This window comes from Lissotriton helveticus, chromosome 5_1 (assembly GCF_964261635.1).
Source record: "Lissotriton helveticus chromosome 5_1, aLisHel1.1, whole genome shotgun sequence".
Classification (NCBI taxonomy): domain Eukaryota; kingdom Metazoa; phylum Chordata; class Amphibia; order Caudata; family Salamandridae; genus Lissotriton; species Lissotriton helveticus.
This window is the reverse complement of record NC_136065.1, coordinates 629,807,594-629,830,381: the sequence shown is the minus strand read 5'-3', so window position 1 is coordinate 629,830,381 and position 22,788 is coordinate 629,807,594. Positions and strand designations below refer to the sequence as shown.

The 22,788-nt window shown below is 43.6% G+C and overlaps 1 protein-coding gene across 1 annotated transcript in view; it reads left to right on the top strand.

Annotated features, from left to right (window-relative positions):
* Positions 1 to 20,240: 20,240 nt before the first annotated feature.
* Positions 20,241 to 22,788, top strand: part of UBXN10 (UBX domain protein 10) — a 71,858-nt gene continuing 69,310 nt past the window's right edge. Inside the window, exon 1 of the mRNA XM_078643009.1 lies at positions 20,241 to 20,380. The gene's annotated coding sequence lies outside the window, so the exon portion shown is untranslated. The remainder of the gene's footprint in view (positions 20,381 to 22,788) is intronic.

Genomic DNA, 22,788 nt, shown 5'->3' with positions numbered 1-22,788 from the left:
CACTGCCAGCCATCCGGTTTTCGTGCCTTGTGATGCATGCAGCTCTGACCTTCAAATTAAGATTAACGATGTCCGACGCGTTTCAAGGCTTCAGCGCCTTTTCATCAGGGACTATGCACAGAAGGAGAGAATGTCTTCACCACAACTCCGTTTTCTGCCCTTTATTGCAGATAGGGCCGCCTCAGTGGGCGTGGCTTGGTCGAGGTAACCAGCATGGAGCTGGTATTTGTAGTCCTGTAGTGGTGAGGAGAGGTTAACGCCCTGAGTGAGCTCCCACCTTCTGTCAATCATCAAAAAGTATTTCCTTTGAGTAAGGCGAAAGTCTTTACTGCATGCTTTTAATTTCCATCGGCAGTTCGTGCTACTAGATGAAAAGCAGTTTTTCTTCTGCGGCCCCTTCTCTCTCGATTAAACATCCAATTCGAAAGGGAAGGTGGTGCTCCTCTCGTCGAGGCCAAGGGCAACCGCGCTAATAGTTTATCAAGCAAAGCCCTCGAGCTTTAAGAGGTCACACGACGCACTGCCAGCCATCCGGTTTTCGTGCCTTGTGATGCATGCAGCTCTGACCTTCAAATTAAGATTAACGATGTCCGACGCGTTTCAAGGCTTCAGCGCCTTTTCATCAGGGACTATGCACAGAAGGAGAGAATGTCTTCACCACAACTCCGTTTTCTGCCCTTTATTGCAGATAGGGCCGCCTCAGTGGGCGTGGCTTGGTCGAGGTAACCAGCATGGAGCTGGTATTTGTAGTCCTGTAGTGGTGAGGAGAGGTTAACGCCCTGAGTGAGCTCCCACCTTCTGTCAATCATCAAAAAGTATTTCCTTTGAGTAAGGCGAAAGTCTTTACTGCATGCTTTTAATTTCCATCGGCAGTTCGTGCTACTAGATGAAAAGCAGTTTTTCTTCTGCGGCCCCTTCTCTCTCGATTAAACATCCAATTCGAAAGGGAAGGTGGTGCTCCTCTCGTCACGGCCAAGGGCAACCGCGCTAATAGTTTATCAAGCAAAGCCCTCGAGCTTTAAGAGGTCACACGACGCACTGCCAGCCATCCGGTTTTCGTGCCTTGTGATGCATGCAGCTCTGACCTTCAAATTAAGATTAACGATGTCCGACGCGTTTCAAGGCTTCAGCGCCTTTTCATCAGGGACTATGCACAGAAGGAGAGAATGTCTTCACCACAACTCCGTTTTCTGCCCTTTATTGCAGATAGGGCCGCCTCAGTGGGCGTGGCTTGGTCGAGGTAACCAGCATGGAGCTGGTATTTGTAGTCCTGTAGTGGTGAGGAGAGGTTAACGCCCTGAGTGAGCTCCCACCTTCTGTCAATCATCAAAAAGTATTTCCTTTGAGTAAGGCGAAAGTCTTTACTGCATGCTTTTAATTTTCATCGGCAGTTCGTGCTACTAGATGAAAAGCAGTTTTTCTCCTGTGGCCCCTTCTCTCTCGATTAAACATCCAATTCGAAAGGGAAGGTGGTGCTCCTCTCGTCACGGCCAAGGGCAACCGCACTAATAGTTTATCAAGCAAAGCCCTCGAGCTTTAAGAGGTCACACGACGCACTGCCAGCCATCCGGTTTTCGTGCCTTGTGATGCATGCAGCTCTGACCTTCAAACTAAGATTAACGATGTCCGACGCGTTTCAAGGCTTCAGCGCCTTTTCATCAGGGACTATGCACAGAAGGACCAAGCCACGCCCACTGAGGCGGCCCTATCTGCAATAAAGGGCAGAAAACGGAGTTGTGGTGAAGACATTCTCTCCTTCTGTGCATAGTCCCTGATGAAAAGGCGCTGAAGCTTTGAAACGCGTCGGACATCGTTAATCTTAATTTGAAGGTCAGAGCTGCATGCATCACAAGGCACAAAAACCGGATGGCTGGCAGTGCGTCGTGTGACCTCTTAAAGCTCGAGGGCTTTGCTTGATAAAATATAAATATATATATATATATATATATATATATATATATATATATATATAGACAGAAGCGGTAATTGAACTTGAAGGGAAAATTGTAAGTGAAAACAAGGTTAAAAAGAGACAATTGAAGGTAAAAAGATTGTGAAAATTTCTGTGTAAAAAATAAATGGCTACTAATGAAGTGATTAAATCCAAATGTTCAATTTTTAGAAAATGGTGTAGAATGTGGTTAATTTGTACTGGAATATTAATGTTAATATGGTTAATTCTTGCTATTGCCATTCCTTTTAGACCCAATATTGAAAAACTGAAAGCAAATGAGAGTTTGAAAGATAAAAATGATGATTTAAAAATGAAAAATGACATGTATATAGACCTGAAATTCATCAAGCTAAGTCGCTCAGCGATTTTTCTAGAAATATTTTTTCAAGACTATTGTCTGAATATGTGAGGGCAATGGATGCCAGCGATTACTATGTCTGTGTAAAGCTGCCAGCATCTGTCTCCGAAGGTGTGACATACCACCATTTACCGTTAACATATGGAGTAACCTGTAGTGTAATAACAAGTTTATTTTATAGATCTGGAAAATTAGAATTATTCTGACTCCGATTATGTATTTACAAAATTGAAGATTGTTGCAAATTAAGCCTGCTAAAGTTTTTGGAGGATATTTCTTAGAAACCCAAGAATTGACACATGATTATGCCTTTAAACATAATTTGACTTGTAAAATGAGAAATGAAGAGATAGTTTTTCTAAATATGGTTGAGGAAAGGAGACAACAATATAAGCAACGAGAAAAAGTGAAGCAGACTATATCTACAAAATGGGCATTTTCAGATGATAATATTGAAGGACATAATGTAAATGTGGCTATAAATATAGATACACCATTGTTAGGGAAATTATGTATTCAGAGAGATGACACTGTGTATGACAATTATTTTGTGGGTGCAAGTCAATGTGAAGATACTCATAATATCAAAGGGGGATGGGGTTTTAAAGGTGGAAATGACCCCGTTTTTCCGGGGATTTATTTTCTGTGTGGTAACAAAGCTTGTTATAGGTTACCAGATCACTCGTACGGTTCGTGCTATCTTGGCTTTGTCTTTCCTAAAAATGTTCATGTTGATAGAGGTAAGAATGGGATTCATGAAATAGGTAAACCACTAAGCCGTAGAAGAAGAGAAAGTGTAATTGAAATAATAGGTGATGTTTTTGGAGCACTAATACCAGCAGTAGGCATATCATTTAATGCAAACTGATTGTCAACAATAGTAGACAGATTGTCAACAGACACAGCTGGAGGATTTTTAATGGTTAACACTGAAATGTTTGCTATCTGAAGTATGGTAATGCAAAATCGACTTGCTTTAGTTATAATTTTGGCAAAATAAGGAGGAGTTTGTGGAATTTTAAAGGTGCAACACTGTTGTACCTACATTCCTGATAAAAGTCAGAACATTGAGAGATATATTACAAATATTACACAATTGCATAAAGCAATAGAACCACTGGAAGTTGAAGGTGTTTATGAGAAACTTGGTTGAGGTTTATCAGCAGTTAAAAATTGGTTTTATGAAATAAGTAGATCTATTATAGGGAAAATACTAATACCAGTAACTATAATAATAATAGTGATCTAAGTTCTGAGATTAAGTTGTCAATGTAGGCATGGAAGAATTGGCAAAAGGTCTTTGAAGAAAAAGACTGAAGAAAAACAAGACAGGGAAAGAGAAAAAGGTGATATTGAGATGGAACAATTTAAAGAAAAGTTTTATCAAGATAGAAAGAAATTAGAAGAAACAGAAATATAACACGTACTAATTAAAAGAATTTGAAACATGCTGAGATAAAAAATGTCTAAATTTTGGGAGATATTTGTGATAAAATCACTAAAGGGGAGAGTTGATGGAGCAAGGTGGAAATAAACTTTTTTGTATACCCCTTGTAAAATTAACTTTCCGTAACAATAATATGTACTAAATGTGTGGTTTTGAAATTAATCAACATAGAATAGAATGCACACACACACATACACGTGGGATAATAATTTGCATGAAATTGCCAAGCATAATTTACTAATTTGTCGTATATTGTGTCATGAAGGGTACGTATTTGTCGTAATCTAATTGAAAATTGCATGAATGTGCTTGTCTGTTTATATGTGGCATAAATCATGAAGATTGGTAAGTAAAAACACACATATGTGTTGCTTAAAGCTAGGTAAATACTAACTGGTATATTATTAGAAGGGAGAGGTAAACAGAAAGGCTTTATTTCATAAATGTACGTTTATTTGTGTTTGTTTCTGTAATAGTTCCTAAATTGAGGCCTGTGTGAGCGAAACAAAATGAAAGCTGACTGTAATTCCGAGGTGGCGGTCTAAGTACACATGTGCCAACTGGAAGCGCGAGCTGCCTGTGCCTGAGCAGTATGGGTCAAGGACAGCGCGGCCTGCCACATGGAGTTCATGCTAAGTTTGTTGAAGTCAGCAAGTTAGCTCATGGGAATGGGACACCGAATAACAATTTAAAGGACACTTCGAAGAAAGTAAACATTTGAACAATAGCACCACTATTTTTCTAGTCATAAGGATGACTTCGCATAAATGGAACAGTAAAGCGATGGGGTGATGCTCATCCAACTCTAAATTGACCAATCACGGACATTCTAGGACATAAGAGTTACGAATTTAGATAGATAAGTTAGTGAAAAAAGGTATAAAAGAGGACATTTGGGACTTTGAAGAGAGCTTGCTTTTCAACCTAATCTTTGCACCCCGAGATGCTGTCGGTCTACGCAATTTTTCTTATGGCGCAGGGAAATTTTTCTGAACTTTAACTTTTGAAGGGGTGCGAAGTCCTATGAGAAGGGAACATCGAGAGAGATAGAGAGGTGTTTCTTTAGGAACTATTTTGTTTTTGTGCTGATGTCTGCGTCTCTACATTTGGGTAATATACCTTTAACTTATTTTCCTAAACTGTCATGCTTATAAATAAATGTTTTGAATGTAACTTTTCTTTGAGGATTATTAATGCATAACTGAATTATTTCCTTCAAGTAAAAACATAGAGCTCATGCTAGGAGATTTAATCTCTAAATAAAAATAAAATAAATAGAGAATTAAGCAGGTCTTGTTGTCCTTTAGTTAACTTTTACTCGCTGATCCATCGAAAATTAATAGAGGGGTGTTTTGACTTTTTCCTTTAGAAAACGCATGGTATTAAAAATAAAACTGCAGTTGTAAATAACGTATACATTTTAAGTTTAGGCACTCCGCTATAGCACCGCGGCTCTCCTTTTAGTCTTCAGTGAATCCTCTGAGCAGAATAAATGTGTGAGTGAATGAAAGGTAAGAGTTATATATATATAAACTTCTTTATTCGGCTTATTCACAAAAGGAAAAACCATAAAAGAGACATTGATAATACACATTACATTTTTACATTAAAAAAAAAGACTGTTAGCAAGTAAAAGGAACACATAATTTCTAGAAGGTTCATAAAAGTATCGAGTTAGACATTAAGGAATTATTTAAAAACCATTTCATCAAAGGTCAGGTTAAGAGTTAATTTTTCCGAGTATTATAAATTTTTCCTGTGCTTCACAATACATTTTAAAAAATTAAGCACAAGGTAACAAACTTTTTCGGAGTCCAACATTTGGAGTCTGAGAAATGCAGGCCTACATTGTCTCAGTCCCCAACTCCTCAAAATTGGGAGTAGCCAAATTTTTCTGTGAGGGTGATGGAATTTACAGAGCATGCTCATATGTAAATTGGACTGTTTTGACATTCCGTCGCACGGGCAGGGTGGAAGAGTTGCTTCCCAACCGTTTTTCAGTGGGAACGCAACCAATCTGAAAAATGTATTCAGCCTAAATCTAGTCATTAGCATTCTCTCATAGATCGATATCTGAAGTGTTAGATACGGATGAATGCCATAGGCTATTTGTATCATGTTCGCGTGAACTACCGCTGTTTTTGATGATTCCGATGCCAGTCTTAAGGTCTCCAAGTGTCTTAGGGCTAATTGTTTAAGGGCTCTCTTCGAGAGGTCCATTATAGTCTCTGGTTCAAAATAGTATTTCTCCAGCCCAAGATCTTTAAGAAAATTTCTTATATAAGAAAGCCATTTTACTTTGGAGGATTTATCAAGAGCCATTGTGTCGGCTATAATGGACTGAGTCAGCGTATTCTTGTCAGAAGTCCAAATACGCCGCCACAGCATCAATGGTTCAGTTTTAATTAAATCCTAGATGTAGGATGCTCCTAATTCCAAATGTATGGCATAAGTTGAGGTACCTTTAGGGGTAGCTAGGAGAAATCTAAAGAAAACATTTTCCGCCTTCTGTATGGAGCTGGTATCCGTGTATCCCCAGACTCCCGCGCCATATAAAGCAATAGCCTGGCATTTGGCGTTATAAATTTTCATTAGCTCTACTGGGGCCCTTTTTCCTAATCTCTGAGAGAAACTTGTTAAAGCCGCTATTGATCTCTTAAAGAGATGGGCTCTTGTTTCGACTGCTGGCTTCCAAGACATGCGTTCATCTATCATGATACCCAAATATGGGTATTGGGGAGTTACCTCAAGCTTTTGGTTGTCTAAGTATATGTCCTTAGCTCTTTTTTTCCCATTGCCTGATGTCATGACAAAGGTTTTCTTCACATTTACCCGTAAGTCCAGATTACCCATGAAAGTAGTGTACCTATTCAAAGAATGCTGAAGCTCGCGTGGCGTGCGCGCAAGAATGACCGCATCGTCCGCGTAGAGCAAAGCGGGAATCAGGCGCTGATTTATGCGTGGGAGGTCGTGAGCCCCCCTCAACATCTCACCCTCCAGGCCGTTAGTGTAGAGTGAGAAGAGGAAGGGGGCCAGGACGCATCCCTGCCTGACTCCACGCTCTACTCCAAACGGGGCTGTCAGCTCGCCGTTCAGACCAAATCGCACTCTGGCCGAAGCTCCGGAATAGAGTTCCCTCAGAAAATCTAAGAGAGGTGTCTCTACTCCCATTTGGCGTAGGACCGTCCACAGCTTTGCATGCGATACGCAGTCAAACGCTGCGGACAGGTCGACAAAGACCATATATATCTTATTTGGCTTGGCCTGAGTATATTTTCCCATTATTAAGGTGAGATTGAGGGCCTGTTCTACTGTTCCGAACCCCTCTCTGAAGCCAAATTGGAGATCGGAAATGATGCCACGGTCCTCACTCCACTGCTGGAGACGCTCTAGGATTACTCTCCCCACTACTTTCCCGAGCGAGTCCAGCAATGAGATGGGCCTGTAGCATTTCACTTCTTGACGGTCCCCTTTTTTAAAAATGGGGACCATTATGGACTTAGTCCACGAATTTAGAACTCCCTCATTTGCTACGGCTATGCATACTCTTGTTATCATGGGGGCCCAGAGATCTACATTGTTTTTAAAAAAGTCCACTGGGACCCCATCAGGGCCTGGAGCTTTTCCCGTTTTGCTTGTCTGCAATGCTAGCAAAAGATCAGGAATGTCAAACAGGAGCGGGATTGGATACTGTACTTTTGAGGGTAATATATCTGTGGGTGAACTGCTTTTAAAAATCTCGGAAAAGTGTGCAACCCATGTGTATTCGTCTATGGCGACTTCTATCCTGGGGGTATTATTATCAGTGAGATATGGGGCTCTAACTGTTCGCCAGAAGAGCTCACTGTTTTTTGAAACAGCACTCTTGTGGAGATCATCCCAGAGTTTCTGCTTCAATTCTGTCATTCTCGATTTTCGTTCCCCAATGTATTGTTGTCTTAGAAGTTGAATTTGACCTACGTCCCTAGGTTCATTATGTAGGGCCGTTTTTAGTTTAGTTAGGGCAGTTGTACAATTATGGGTGAACCACCCTTTCTTGGCTGAATGTTTTGATCTGGGCTTAGATGAAAGTAATTCCTTAATCTGCTCTAAAATTTGTTTAAAGTTATTTAGGACTTCCTCATGACTTGACGAGAGGTCCAGACATTTTAATATGTTTGGATAAGCCTGTTTGATCAGTTTATTTGTAAATTCTGTGGGGTTGATTTTACCCCATTTGATCGTGTAGCCATTCTGTTTGCCTATCTCTAGGTTATTCTGGGCAAGAGTGTTTACTATAACCGAGTTTTGGGGCTTATACACGGGTAAATAAAGGTGTATCCTTAGCGCTGAGTGATCACTAAGTGAGTTACCGATGACCTGAAAGTCTTTAGCTATACCTAGCAGGCCTGGAGACAGAAAAATAAAATCAACTGTTGTGTGGTAGCCTCTTCCCACATAGGTCGGATTAAGTGAATTTGAATCTGCGCTTGGACAATTAGCAATTTGCAGGTCCAAGTCCGAAAGCACCGCATTTAAGGCATTCCCTGCTTTACTGTGCGTAAAGTGTACTAATGGGATCTCAAATTCGTCCACTATCCCACAGCAGTGTGAATTCGTCATTGGGCAAGGATGAAGATTGAAATCTCCTCCCCATATTAAATGGGTTACCCCATGGCTCTCTCTCCATTGATAAAAGTGTTTTAATCTCTCCTGTACGCTTCTGAGAAGGATGATGAATTGATCTTCATTTAAGTTATTATATAGATTGATCAGAAAAGTTGTCTCCTTGTTAACCAAGGAGAGAGAAAGAATTTGATGATTAGAATCTTGGAACACTGTAGCCACTTTTAACTGAGATAAGGTGTTAGCAATGTAAATTACTAATTCACCTTTGGGTCTACCTATTATACTACTTACTGCTGGAATGAAATAGGTTTTATAGCCTGGTAGATGAAGCTCTACTGTAGACCATGTCTCCTGGAGTCTAATTATTTTATAGGGTTCCAAGAAGTTTAATGCCATCCCATCCTCAATTTTAGAGCGTAGTCCCGCTACATTCCAATAGAGAATGGGTATGTAAGGTGTCGCGTCTTTTAAATGAGCTACGTCTACTTCTACATCAAGTTCTGTGGGTGGCACGGAGATATTTAACTTCTTAATGCTAGGGAGTGCACTGGATTTAATGGGTTCACTTTCATTTGGTGGTCAATCGACCATTTCAAGTCCACTATATCTGTTTGTCAACGGGATGTTATACCAAGAATCCCACCGAGGCGGCTCTCTAGGTACCGGCCTTTGTATGTATGGCCTCCTATCTTTCCAACCTCCCCCCTGATAACGTGAACCCACTGTATGCCAAGAGTAGTCTGGCTCGTAGTGTCTAGGGGCCCCGTAGTATCTGGTATTCAGGGACTCAACCTGTCGGGGAACTGGAACAGCCCATGGAGGGTCTTGTTCCTTTGGGGGACAATTTAATTGTCTAAAAGGGTAAAAAAAAGAAAGCGGCTTAATTCTAATTCCTCCATTTGCGACCGTGTCTTCCCAGGAGCAAATGTACTCTACTGCACGAGGATCCTGAAAGGTAATCACAATACAGTCCCCTGGGATCGTTTTTCTGGTATTGCCCACCCATGGAGCCCTTAATACAGACCGAATCCTTCCGTGCCAAGTTGAAGGGATGGGGCGATTGGTCTGTAGCCAATGCTGTGCCTTGTTTTTTAGGGACCAACTGGGTTCCGCATTATAGTCTGTTAGCTCAGGGACACCCGCCATGACCACCACGTAAGGTGAGGCCTCAGGTGGGAAGTCAGCTGGAGCTCTTGGCGCCCCATAGCTTTTGACAGTATTTCTTCTAGGCCTACCGGACGAGGAATTGGGGGCTGGAAACTGAGAGACCGCGGTTTTAGTAGAGGTTTTATTTGTGGTTTTGACGGGTACCACTATATTTGGGGCAGGTGTAGTTGGTGATTGAAGGTTTGTCTGTAAAGAGGTATTGGTTGGGATGGTAGATGAAATCAGTGTGGTGGTTGGGATTGGTGGAATGATTGGGTTCGGTGTAGTATTAGTGGTGGAGGAAGTGGGTATTGCTATATGAAGCGTCTTCTTTTGAGCGTTTGGTAAATTCGGGTTTGCATTTGCTGTCTTTGTAGGGAGTGGTTTTTTGATGTTATTATCCCCTGTTTTTTGTGGCCCTGGTAAATGATTAGGTTGTTGAATTTTTGCAAACTTTGAGATCTGTGATTCCAACTGTGCTTATCGTTGTTCTAAAGGTAGCAAAGATTGTTTGAATATATCAGCAATCTTAGATAACAGCAACTGGGAGTCAAACCTATCAACTGAACCCTTATAGGACTGTGTAAGGGTTGGGGAGTCCAAAATTACCGGAATGGGTGTTTCATTTTCTGAATGATGAACTAGGACAGGGACTACTATTTGATCTGCTCTAACAGATCGATCTTGTGGGACACTAGGTGTATGAGCCGGCTTATTTAAAGTTGGATGATTAGAGACATCCCTTCTCTTACTTATCGCCCCCTCCCTCCTTCCCCTTGCTAAATTGTTTTCCAGGGAGGACTTTTGTGAGGGGGTTTGCGGGGCTAGATCTGGTGTTTTTTCTAGGTCAGAACTGAGCTGAGAGTCTGCGAACTGGGATACTGATAAATCCACGGTAAAAGGCAGACTACGTCTCTCTCGGCGCAGCATTACCTCTGCATTCGTGTTTCCTAGGACTGGTGATCTAGCCTCCGCCAAATTACCCAATGAGGATCTTTTGGCGAATGCCAGGTCTAAAGAGACCCTTCCTTCTATTTGCGATATGCTTTGGTCTATGAACGTGTTTGCCTTAGTGATAAACTCGTCCATGGGACCAAGCAGTTTGCCCACACTACCCGGGGCTTTGATTTTGTTTCCCCTGGTCACCACCATTTCCACTAAACAATAGGAATAAAAGTCTCAATATGAAAAAAAAAAAAACGTAAAGGGAGAGAGAATGATAAAAAGAATGGCCCAGTCCAGTCTCTTACGTCCTCGAACGGCCTCAAACGGCCCGCTCTTTGCCCGGTCTTCGCCCCGGGCTCCGTCCCGCGCGCGTCCCGCGACGCGGTGGGGCTTTTGTTGTTGAAGTACGTGGGGTCAGGAGGCGTGGTCACCGGGGGAAGAGGCACCAGCTGCGAGGAATGATGATTGCTGGGCCTCGCAGTCCCCCGGTAGGCTCCTTTGCACTAAGAAACACTCCAAGGCCTCCACCTGGGCGGTATCGGGCTGGGAGCGAGTTAACTCACCGCCGAACGCGGAGCGCTCCCACCAGCGGACACTGCCTCAGGGAGCACGCAGGTAACAGGCGTCCTGTAGCAATCCTCTTAGGACAGGCAGAGAGTCAAACAATGACCGGCACCCGCGAAGCGGGTGTCGCGAAAGGTGATGAAGAGAGAAATCAGGAGGCGTGGTCACCGGGGGAAGAGGCACCAGCTGCGAGGAATGGTGATTGCTGGGCCTCGCAGTCCCCCGGTAGGCTCCCCTCCTTTGCACTAAGAAACACTCCAAGGCCTCCACCTGGGCGGTATCGGGCTGGGAGCGAGTTAACTCACCGCCGAACGCGGAGCGCTCCCACCAGCGGACACTGCCTCAGGGAGCACGCAGGTAACAGGCGTCCTGTAGCAATCCTCTTAGGACAGGCAGAGAGTCAAACAATGAGCGGCACCCGCGAAGCGGGTGTCGCGAAAGATGATGAAGAGAGAAATCAGGAGGCGTGGTCACCGGGGGAAGAGGCACCAGCTGCGAGGAATGGTGATTGCTGGGCCTCGCAGTCCCCCGGTAGGCTCCTTTGCACTAAGAAACACTCCAAGGCCTCCACCTGGGCGGTATCGGGCTGGGAGCGAGTTAACTCACCGCCGAACGCGGAGCGCTCCCACCAGCGGACACTGCCTCAGGGAGCACGCAGGTAACAGGCGTCCTGTAGCAATCCTCTTAGGACAGGCAGAGAGTCAAACAATGACCGGCACCCGCGAAGCGGGTGTCGCGAAAGGTGATGAAGAGAGAAATCAGGAGGCGTGGTCACCGGGGGAAGAGGCACCAGCTGCGAGGAATGGTGATTGCTGGGCCTCGCAGTCCCCCGGTAGGCTCCTTTGCACTAAGAAACACTCCAAGGCCTCCACCTGGGCGGTATCGGGCTGGGAGCGAGTTAACTCACCGCCGAACGCGGAGCGCTCCCACCAGCGGACACTGCCTCAGGGAGCACGCAGGTAACAGGCGTCCTGTAGCAATCCTCTTAGGACAGGCAGAGAGTCAAACAATGAGCGGCACCCGCGAAGCGGGTGTCGTGAAAGGTGATGAAGAGAGAAATCAGGAGGCGTGGTCACCGGGGGAAGAGGCACCAGCTGCGAGGAATGGTGATTGCTGGGCCTCGCAGTCCCCCGGTAGGCTCCTTTGCACTAAGAAACACTCCAAGGCCTCCACCTGGGCGGTATCGGGCTGGGAGCGAGTTAACTCACCGCCGAACGCGGAGCGCTCCCACCAGCGGACACTGCCTCAGGGAGCACGCAGGTAACAGGTGTCCTGTAGCAATCCTCTTAGGACAGGCAGAGAGTCAAACAATGAGCGGCACCCGCGAAGCGGGTGTCGCGAAAGGTGATGAAGAGAGAAATCAGGAGGCGTGGTCACCGGGGGAAGAGGCACCAGCTGCGAGGAATGGTGATTGCTGGGCCTCGCAGTCCCCCGGTAGGCTCCTTTGCACTAAGAAACACTCCAAGGCCTCCACCTGGGCGGTATCGGGCTGGGAGCGAGTTAACTCACCGCCGAACGCGGAGCGCTCCCACCAGCAGACACTGCCTCAGGGAGCACGCAGGTAACAGGCGTCCTGTAGCAATCCTCTTAGGACAGGCAGAGAGTCAAACAATGACCAGCATCCCCGAAAAAGCGGGTGTCGCGAAAGGTGATGAAGAGAGAAATCAGGAGGCGTGGTCACCGGGGGAAGAGGCACCAGCTGCGAGGAATGGTGATTGCTGGGCCTCGCAGTCCCCCGGTAGGCTCCTTTGCACTAAGAAACACTCCAAGGACTCCACCTGGGCGGTATCGGGCTGGGAGCGAGTTAACTCACCGCCGAACGCGGAGCGCTCCCACCAGCGGACACTGCCTCAGGGAGCACGCAGGTAACAGGCGTCCTGTAGCAACCCTCTTAGGACAGGCAGAGAGTCAAACAATGAGCGGCACCCGCGAAGCGGGTGTCGCGAAAGGTGATGAAGAGAGAAATCAGGAGGCGTGGTTACCGGGGGAAGAGGCACCAGCTGCGAGGAATGGTGATTGCTGGGCCTCGCAGTCCCCCGGTAGGCTCCTTTGCACTAAGAAACACTCCAAGGCCTCCACCTGGGCGGTATCGGGCTGGGAGCGAGTTAACTCACCGCCGAACGCGGAGCGCTCCCACCAGCGGACACTGCCTCAGGGAGCACGCAGGTAACAGGCGTCCTGTAGCAATCCTCTTAGGACAGGCAGAGAGTCAAACAATGAGCGGCACCCGCGAAGCGGGTGTCGCGAAAGGTGATGAAGAGAGAAATTAGGAGGCGTGTGAAATGATGCTACTCAAGGTTTGGTAGTTTATAGGAGAAATCTTTATTCAGTGAATTCAGTCCAACTCCTAATCACAAGCCTGGGTCTCAACTGTCTACCCTGGAATCTGGAACCCAGCAGTGTTCCCGATTCTAGGCATGACACAGCGATACCACACATTCCCCTTCGTAAAGAATAATAAAGAAACATTTTAAATTGAAAATGACAGAACAAGAATTGATATACAAAGTATAATTCGATTATAGAGTTTGAAAACAAAAACATCAATAACAAGAAATTACATAGTACGATGAACAAATCAGATTATCTATAAAGATGATAATCCTTAAACCGCACAGGAGTGAGACACTTCCTTTGTGTTCGTTGAACAGTATTAGAATCAGGAGTACAGGAGAACTTATTTTCAGGGACACTGCAGAGATGTCGAACCAGAGAACTTTCTCCAATTACTGGCACTGTTGGAGGATCCCGAGTTGGATGGCATGCTACACTCTGAGGTTGTTCCCTTAGGCCACAACCACTTGGGAATCTTTACTACTTTGGACATATTCCACACGTTGCCATCTGAAAGTTCAACAACTTGTCGACCAACACGTTTGACTAATAAAGGATCCGAATATCGTGATTCCCCAGACCTGACTAATCTGCTCTTCTTAACACGCACCCAATCATTGACACTGAACAGTGAAGAATTGGCATGTAAGTAACGATCGTTATCAATAGTCTTCTTTGAATCTAGCATCCTCATCCAAGGTTGACACATGTTGGAGACACTCCTCCTCCCCCTCATCTTCTCAAACGGTGAGAGATCACCCATGCTTCTTGGCGTATTTCTGTAACACCACAGAATTTCACTAATGATTTGCTTACAATCATTACCATTACGTAAGGCTAATTGGAGACCCTCTTTAAACACCTTGATCCACCTCTCTACAATACCATTTCTGTTGGGATAATAAACTGACACACGTTTGTGTCTTATGCCATGACGCATCAAAAACTCCTTCATCTCTTGAGAGACAAATTGTACACCATTGTCTGTTGTAATGGATTCAGGGAAACTTTCTCTTTCGAATACTTCATTCAAAAACTTGATCACCACACCAGACGTTATACTTGAAACCATTTTTACCTCAGGCCACTGAGACAATTGATCGACCAAGATTATCGCATACATCATGTTCTTGTTGAATGACATGGGACCAGCAATGTCTAAGGATACACTTTCCCAAACCCGTGAAGGTCTAGAAACGGGTAGACGTTCATACGTGACATGCTTTTGAGACTTATCACTTAAGCAGCAATCCATACAGTCCCTGACGTACCTTTCTATACACTTGTCCATCCCTGGCCACCAGAACTCACTCCTGATCCTCCTTTTCATAGATGTCATACCCGGGTGACCCTCATGAGCCATCTCCAAAATCTTAGACTGCAATTCGCCAGGCACCACCAGTTGTAAACCTCTAAACAATAACCCCTCAACCACAGATAGCTCTTGGGCAACATGAAAGAACGGTTGAATGCCATCAGACAACAAGTCTTTGTGTGGCCACTGAGTTTTCACAAAATTACATATCTCATTAAAAACAGGATCGCCACTACATGCTAATTTCCATGTATCCTCACGGATGCAACCTTTGGAAATTTCGCATATTGACACTACGTTATCATTATCATTGTCCACCTCAACTACATTGTCATCAGGCACGGGTAGTCTAGATAAGCAATCCGCTAACACATTCCTAATACCAGGAATATATTCAACTTTAAAATGAAAATCATGTAGCTTGTATTGCTACCTGGCAATTCTAGATGTTGCTTTTCCACAACCTTTGGTAGTAAATAAATCTATTAGAGGACGATGATCAGACCAGAGTTTAAAAACAGTACCATAAACATACTTGCGGAAATATTCTATGCCCCACCAGCAAGCAAGAGCTTCCTTTTCCAATGTAGAATATTTACATTCAGCATCTCTCAAAGGTCTCGAGGCAAACCCAATTGTTACCATTTGACCCTTTTGACGCTGCATTAAAACCGCCCCGATACCCACATTGCTAGCATCAGTAATGAGGAACGAACCATGAGCAGTATTAAACATTGCCAGAGCAGGAGCAGATGCAATGTTCTGTTTCAACAACTTAAATTCTTCTTTACAACTTTCATCCCAAAGGAAATGAACATTTTTCTTCATCAAATTTCTCATATTTACAGTTTTGTCAGAGAACAGGGGAATAACTTGGAGTAATATTCGGCAAGCCCCAAGAAAGACCTGAGCTGATCTTTATTCGTAGGGTCTGGAGCTGATTCAATGGCCTTGATTAAATTTAATTTTGGGGAAATGCCTTCTTTACTAATAGTGTGTCCCAAATAGTCAACAGAAGACACACCAAATTTACACTTTTCCTTTGTGAGGGTGAGACCACTATCTTGCAGCACACATAATACTTTATACAGTATTTCAGAATGGTCAGATGGATTAGATGAAAAGATCAAAATGTCATCTTGAAAGTATAAAACATTTTTAAAATCTTTAAAAAGATTATGCATCACCCTTTGAAAGACAGAAGATGCCGATATTAGACCAAAGGGCATTCTTTTGTATCTGAAAGCACCTTCTGACGTGATGAAAGATGTCAAATGCTTACTGTCCTTGTGCAATGCAATCTGATGGTATGCATTAGACAGATCTAGCGTGGAAAAAATGGATACCCCTTTTAATTTCGTAAACATTTCATTTATATTAGGCAATGGATGTCTATCCACCCATACATTCTCGTTTAAATCCCTTAAATCTACACAAAGTCTAACTTTGCCGTTTGGCTTGTGAGCGACAACGACCGTGGATAACCAAACTGAAGATTCTATTTCCTCAATAACGTCTAACTCACACAATCTTTTGAGTTCTGACTTCACAGCGTCCCTTAAATGTAAAGGTACATTCCTCACTTTATGAACCTTAGGTACGGCATCGTCCCTGAGAATTATTTTGTGTTCAAAAAATTTTAAGAGACCTAATGCAGTTTTTGAAAATACAGATGGAAATTTTTTCTCACACTCATGGCCAAGATCAAATTCTACATTCATGACTAGGTCTGAATAGCCAAGCACTTGATCAGGATGGTTGGGATCCAATTTCATCATTAAGTCTCTCTGCTGAGGCCACCCCAACAAACTTGAACCATCCTTTGCCACATAAACCTTGGAATTAATGGTTTTACCTTTAAAACTTAGGGTTGTTGTGAAAAAACCAAGAATTTCAATGGGCTTTTTCCCATACCCAAGTAGTTTTATATCAGGAGGAGATAATTTTAAACCTGGAAACTCTTTTATCCATTCCTCTCCAATGAGAGTACGTTTTGCTCCAGAGTCTGCCATAACACTGATATTCTTCCCCCCAATATCCACTGTACAGTATGGAGAGTCTTTATCACATTCATTAACTTCATATACAGCAAAAAGAAATTCTTCTTCTAAATTATCATCATCTATTTCATTAACATGTTCATTAGAACTCTTCCTTTGCACAAAACTTTTACCATTAAATTTGTTCTTATTTTTACACATTTTACTAAAATGACCTTTTAATCTGCAATATCTGCAAAATTGTCCAATTGCTGGACATTTCCTGTCATTCGCCAGGTGATCTGGATTTCCACACTTGAAGCATGCATATTCTCTCCTCTCTTGGAATGGTTGGTTCTTACTTCTAAAAGAATTTTTTTCTTCAAGATTAGATTTTCTAATAACATTCACCTCAGCTGATTTCTTTTCTGTAAGTACTTTTACACCCAGATTCATGCTTTCAAAACGATGAGCGATATCTAACGCTTTGTCTAAAGTTAGATCCTCTGTGTCCAAAAGTTTTCCTTGAAGCTTGACATCAGCAACTTTGTGGACCATTTGATCTCGTAACATTTGATCATGAAAGGTTGAATAATTGCATTTTGATGCTAAAATCCTCAAGTCATTTATGAATGAGTCAATAGATTCACCTGGTAATTGACCCCTACTCAAGAATTTATGACGTGACACTACCACATTAACTTTTTTTATATACTGTTTATCCAATTGTTTGATGGCTTCTTCGAAAACATCTATCACTTGCTCTGTAGATGTTACATTGCGCGAATCAACAGGTAAATGACTGAGGACATGTCTTCCTTCAGCGCCTAAACAGTGCTTCAAAATTGCTAGTTTCCTTTTGTCGGTGTAGTCTTCACCACCAATTGCCTCTATATAAGCACAAAAACCCTCTTTCCACCTTTTCCATTCTAGAATTGGATCACCTGGACTTGGTAGGAAAGGTGGAGGCGCAGAGAAACCTTCCATATTTAAATTAAATGTACTGAATTATGAAGCAAATATATTGAATGTTGAAAGTAAAAAACAATTATTTTTATTTTTTTTACTCTTTTTTCCTATATATTTTTATCGTTGCCTTGTTAAAATGTTTGTTTCTGTGGTTTATTGAGATTATGCAGGTTATTTTCGCTTTGAATAGTCTATTACGATGTTCTCTTCGCGATGTTACATATCCACACTGTTTTTCAATGGAAATTAGCCCAAAAGATGGCCGCCGTGTGTCCAAATGCGTGTTGTCACGTCGTGACGTCACGCGCATGCGCATTCGTTCGTTATGCCTCGTATGCTGACGGGCTCTCGCGCTGACAAGTTCTCGCGCAACAAGCACTGAAAGTGCTGAAATTGATCAAAATGTAATTCCTCACTCACGGAAGGGCGCACAATAGCGGGATTTTCTCCAGTTCGGCTCAGCTCCTGTCCGCAGCTCGGCGCCGTCTTCTTTAACAGGCACCGAAAACGACTCGTGATCCTCCGTTTACAACGCACCTCTCACGTTGCAGGTAGGGACTCCAGGCTTCGGTGTCAAGGTCTCTAACCCAAACGTCGCCAGTGAAATGAAGCTACCTCAAGGTTTGGTAGTTTATAGGAGAAATCTTTATTCAGTGAATTCAGTCCAACTCCTAATCACAAGCCTGGGTCTCAACTGTCTACCCTGGAATCTGGAACCCAGCAGTGTTCCCGATTCTAGGCATGACACAGCGATACCACAGCGTGGTCACCGGGGGAAGAGGCACCAGCTGCGAGGAATGGTGATTGCTGGGCCTCGCAGTCCCCCGGTAGGCTCCTTTGCACTAAGAAACACTCCAAGGCCTCCACCTGGGCGGTATCGGGCTGGGAGCGAGTTAACTCACCGCCGAACGCGGAGCGCTCCCACCAGCGGACACTGCCTCAGGGAGCACGCAGGTAACAGGCGTCCTGTAGCAATCCTCTTAGGACAGGCAGAGAGTCAAACAATGAGCGGCACCCGGTAAGAGTTATGGGCCCAGTTGTGAGAAAATAGTAAAAAGCTCCGTGGGTTAAGGTGAAGGTTTATGAAGAATTTTTGGAGCCGCGCTGCACCACACCCGCTGCGGTAAGATCATTGGCAAGACACCTTACTCATGTACATTACTTACTGGTCAGAGCGGGTAGCATGAAATGGTGGGCACGTTGCAGGATGTCTATAGACACCAGGGAGAACAGTCATTGACTTTCACTGCTCTTTGCTCTTCTGGCCCCCCAGAATTCCCCAGCAGATGGAAATTGTTGACGCTTAAATCAACAACATTTACCCGTAACACCATATATTCTGCATGGTTGCAGGAGGAAAGAGGTATTTCACTTTCTTCTCTGGTCTTGCTGGTGCCAGCGTCTGGGTGAGCCAAGCACAGAGAATTTACCAAAGAAATTGGAAGACACTTTCTCAAGGCAAGTGCGGAGCCTGCCAGACACACTCCTTTGGCACTTCTGGGCTGCAAGTCTAGTTGGGTGAATCATATGGGAGAGGTGTGGCACTACGGCCAGGGCGACTGACGCTGGAATTTGGGGATCAAGATCCCCGGCTCCGGCGGCAGGTTAGCCCAGCACCATGTGACTCTGGGCAATAGCTTGCTTAATCTTCCCAACAGCCCCCAGCGCCTAGAGACCCTTACGGGTGATTGTTCGCGCTTTACAAATGTGGATTATATACACGCACCCACTCTCCCCCCTGTTGAAGTTCTCTCATCTGATCTCTGCAGAAAGTGTATTAACACTGGCAACCAGAGGCATGTTTTTCCTTTAATTTATATTTCAGATGCACAAAAAGTTTTTTCAACAGAAAATGAATGCGTGGTACACACAGTCAAATTGCCTGGCGCGACTGGAAAGCTCCTGTTTTAATGAATGAAAAAAAAAAATCACAATTCACAAATGCCTTATGAAACCAGAAACACGTTTAAGGGACCAGGTTCTGTTTTAGAATGTTGGCATGCAGGTTCACTGTTATAGCTATACTATTAAACTGTTGATGAGGTTAAGCCTAAATCTGAGTAAAAGATCCATCCACTTGTGTACAGCTGAGATTTGAAATTTGCACCAACTCTTTGCACGGTGCAAACCCCTTTCTTTCCTTCTCTACACATTCATTTTCAGGAAAGGGGAGAATAAGTGATTGCCACCTCAAGCCACATAGCAGAGACGTGTTAAAGCCTTCCCATAGCTAGTGAACCCAATATTAGGTTTCATCTAATTAGCATAAAATGTTGACATAAACAGGCGATCGTTACATAGGCGCATGCGCATAAAATGGCTTACGCATGCGTAATGGAGGCAGAAGCACCATCTGACTGAAAGGTTATGTATCGGAACAGTGACTCGGAGATCACGCTCAGCCTGTGACCTGACGTGCGTGTCACGTGATGGTGCGTGGTTGCTAAGGACGCCTAAGAGATACGTTTCTCTAATGGGAATCGAGGGCTATCCTTTCCGGTTTACCTCCCCTCGCCTATGTTTTTTCAAGGGTTCTTACGGGAGACGCGCGGTAAAGTCCAAATTCGGAATATGTCCTTGTGATTCAGGAGTTGGCGGGGGCGATTTGGCATGTAAGGAATAGAGAGAAAAGACTTTCGAAACCCAGTTAATAAAGAGAGCCAAGTCTTGAGCTACAGCGAGTTGGCCATGGATTTGGCTAAAAGCCGTCGCAGAGGTAAACACGAAAGAAGCGTCTGAGGCTAGGCCAAAGAGAATAAAGGTAGGAACGCTTGAAGTGAAGAGGTATGTGTGACTAATACAAAGAGTGGTCCAGATAAGGTTGGACGAGGACAATAACGAAGGCGAAGAGGGGCAGGGCGTGGGTAATGGGAGTGGGCAGGACTAAGTTGAGCAGTGGCTGAGGTACAGATGAGGGAGATACTTGCATCTTAGATAATGAGACACTCTGCTCTTCCGCTACACTCCCCTACATAAGTTGCCCAGCTTGATAAAGTGTTTAGGATATGGCATCCCTTTTTGTCCATCTCATATAGACACACTCTGATTCTGGGTTCACAGCATTTTAGATTGCTTCCACCCTCAGGAACAGAACAGAGCACTCTACTTTTAAATGGCTTCCTAACAATAAAGCATGTTCATTTCATTTCATTTCATAGGGTTTTAGGCACGCATTTTAAAGTAATAGTTCAACAGATTTGTGCCCATACCCCTACGGTAGCCCACACTTAGTGCCAGTCTAGATAGCATTTCTGATGTACTTGTTGTGCTCACTGTGCCACTGGAACCAAGCTACTCCTGACTGACGAGCCCCTGTGAGGGCGAAACCGGTCTTAGGTTGCTTCTGTTCCACTTCAGGGAGGAACTGGGCTAGCAGTTCGGGTTGGACTGTTCCTATTGAAGTATGGTCAATACTAAGTTTCATATGGCAGGGTCCAAAAGAACAATTGTCTGTGGTTAGACAAATTCTCCCTTTTGTGTGTTTAAGGTACTGCTCTAAGTGGCAAAGACTTGTCCAGACTTCAGTCCTGAACTCGCCCCTAATCTTCTGAACCTGCTCACATTTTGGCAATGCTCCTGATTAGTAATCGTGTAGACCACTCTGCTTAGAGTTGGGGACTCCGAAGACGCTGTTAGGGGTGTATACTTTTATTTTATCACTAACATTTTGTTTTATTGCTTAATTAGTGTTTACAGGCTTGGGTTGTAACTTTATTATGTAGGAGGTAGGTGCCTGCTGTGCTTTCAGTCAATGGTTGTAGGCAATGCAGACACCAGTACCTCTTTTATTGAGCTTATTGATGTTTTAAATTGAATGCATTTTCAAGAGAAGCAGATTGATCACTATTGCAGTATCAGATTATTTTACCATGGTGAGAATATTAACCTTTTGCGTCTTCTGTTTGTAGCTGTTCCTATGCAGGTAGATGCATATCCGACTTTCAGTAGAGTGTTCACGAAGATTCTGGCTTGTGTTTGGATGTCAGTGATTTAATGGTTTAAGTGAGTGGTGAACCGATGATTAGCTGTGTGTAGTCAAAAGCCTCTTGTTGACCATTCCAAAAGCTTACAGTGGGTTACAGCCCTCCCATTGCTTACCATTGTTTGGATGTTTTGTCACTCTCATTGGCATGCTTCTTATTCAACAGCTTGCCTTCCTCTTCTTGTGTTTGTCCCTCCCCTGGAGCATATCCTCTTTGCCATATTTTTGATTGGCTGACTTGTTTCCTTCAACTGATTCACATTTAGAAAACTACTTTTTTCTTTTCCGTTCAGCACTCCATGAGAGTGCATATGTTTTCTTGCTTTCTCCCTCGTGTGTTAGTTTCTCTCCTCAGATACCCTCCCCTCGCTCTGTGTTGCTCTTAACCTCATCATGCTTGCCTGTAAAAGCACAGCAACAGGTATATTTTTGCCAGGGTCTGACTAAAGCACCTACTTTAAGGATTGTTTTTGTTTTATCGCCTGCATTTCACATATTGTACAAAAGCTCAGGCCTTGACACACAAAGGCTTTTATGGAGCTGAGGGATGGGCTGGCTGTTGTACTCACTCAGCTGGCCTTTGACGACGAAGGTGTAATTAGCGGGACTGAAAAGGAGATATTTCTGCTCCTGGATTCCATAAATCTGCTCAATGGGCTACTGCAGAGGATCAAAAGATTGGAGCATTCTTCAGTTCTGAGTCCTTTTGAAAGTAAATTGGGCCTTGGCAAGTGTTTTTCTTTAACTTGCTTATTCTTTTTATATTCTGTCCAGAGTTTCCTAAGCGAAAATTGTATGAAAAATAAACAATATCAAACATAAAAATTGAAAATATTTAGGCCATTGTACAGTTTGAGATGCTTTAATAAATCTGTTTGCTTTTCTTCCAGTTTTGTAAAACATTTTTCTTGTATCTTTAAAAAAAAAAATCTTAACAAAAAAGCTTTGGCAAAGCGGACAGTTTGGTACTCTTATTATAAAGGTGAGAAATATTGACTTTGCCAATGCTTGTATGTAATGCTTCCTCTGAATATGACTGCTTTAAGAAGATTTGCAATGACTCCTTTTAAATTTATATCAATAGTCGTTTATTTGACCATTTGCCCGGGATGTGTATGAAAATGGATTTTTTTGGGGCAGCAGGGATTAAAAGCAGAGAAAAATAGATGGCTGTAACCTTTTTGGTA